Source organism: Agrilus planipennis, unplaced genomic scaffold (genome assembly GCF_000699045.2).
Source record: "Agrilus planipennis isolate EAB-ADULT unplaced genomic scaffold, Apla_2.0 scaffold2421, whole genome shotgun sequence".
Classification (NCBI taxonomy): domain Eukaryota; kingdom Metazoa; phylum Arthropoda; class Insecta; order Coleoptera; family Buprestidae; genus Agrilus; species Agrilus planipennis.
In genome coordinates, this window is record NW_020441072.1 from 1,662 (window position 1) to 3,199 (window position 1,538).

The 1,538-nt window shown below is 30.3% G+C and overlaps 1 long non-coding RNA gene across 1 annotated transcript; it reads right to left on the reverse strand.

The window, feature by feature from the left end:
* Positions 1-379: 379 nt before the first annotated feature.
* On the reverse strand, positions 380-1,168 carry LOC108733491. The gene is made up of 2 exons (XR_003232224.1): positions 808-1,168; positions 380-662 (listed from the first exon to the last, which is right to left on the reverse strand). It is a non-coding gene; the product is annotated as an uncharacterized LOC108733491 (long non-coding RNA).
* Between the last annotated feature and the right edge of the window lie 370 nt (positions 1,169-1,538).

The window sequence follows — 1,538 nt, forward strand, 5'->3', positions numbered from 1 at the left end:
CATCAGATTCAATAAAATTTTGCCTTTTCTTACAGAAATCAGAAATGTGTTAATTATATGAATATAAAATAATTAAATAAATAATTTTTTTAACTGTTACTTTGAAGTACTACAGAATTCTGAACTCGGGGGAAGCAAATACATAATCAGATGAATGTGATGGACAACAAGCTGAAAATATCGAGCACAGAAATAGTTCTTTCTGTTTTCTATCGATGATAATAAAACTAGGGTTAATTGTGAATGTAAAATGAACATGTTTATTTTCCCAATTATAGTAAACATGTATTAAAAATTTATTANTGATGGACAACAAGCTGAAAATATCGAGCACAGAAATAGTTCTTTCTGTTTTCTATCGATGATAATAAAACTAGGGTTAATTGTGAATGTAAAATGAACATGTTTATTTTCCCAATTATAGTAAGTACATACAATATGAAGGCTGAAGGTGATCAATGTTAGATACCAATAGCAGAATAAATAATAAATATTATTATTAATATTAAGTTAGTACATAATTTGTTAAAAGCAGGTGCAGACGTTCTTTATACAATAACCACCCCTTTTTCCTTTGCCTTGACAGAAAAAGCTACAAGCAGAACATTGGAATGATGTCGATACAGCTCTAGTGATTCTTGTACCCTGCTTTAACGAAGAAGCTGCAATGAAAATGTGCTTTCATACTATTATTATAACAAATTAATTTTTCATTTTGGTAGTTTAAAATGGAACTATTAGATTCTATTTGGAAAAAAAGAAAATAACAAAAAATACGAAAAATACAATAAAAGCAATGCAACTTACGAATATCGGATGGTTCTGCAGGCATAGCAGACGTTGTGATAACGAATATAACAACGAATAAAGCAAGGAATTGTAAATATTTCATTTTGATTTCCGGTGTTAATATAGTTTGCACATATAAGGATTGTATCACAACCGCGACTTCAAAGGTTTTACAGGTTTTGAAAACTATTAACCGAGAACTCGTATTTATATTCCCTGATATATACACGTGCAAAATCTCCAAAATGAGATCAGCACAGGCTGTTGACGTTATACGTACATACACATATATATGTAAAACTTGTTTGTCAGTGCATTTCTGATAAGGTGATTCCCTCTTTTCTCATGAACTTTAATAGCTTCTTTTTCAAAATTCTTAAATGCGTAATTGCGAGAAATTATGCACTTTAACGTAATTAAAAAAAAAAAGAAAAAATTAAATCGAATGTGTTTGGAAAATTACGTTATGCGATAAAGAACAAGATAAATAGTAAAAGATAATTAAAACAAAAATACTCGGGCGCCACGTTGCCAAAGCAAAGAACCAAAAGATAATTACAAAAAAATTACCCAGGGAGACAGTCAGGGGTTCCTGAATTTCCTTGATTAAAAGAGAACTCGATGTTCTCTAATAGAAAAATAGCTAAATTATATGCACCAAGTAAAAATTTATTTAACAATACAAGGGACCCAAACAACTACCATGTATGTCAGCCCTAACACTTAAGTTTGACACGCACCTCCATCCT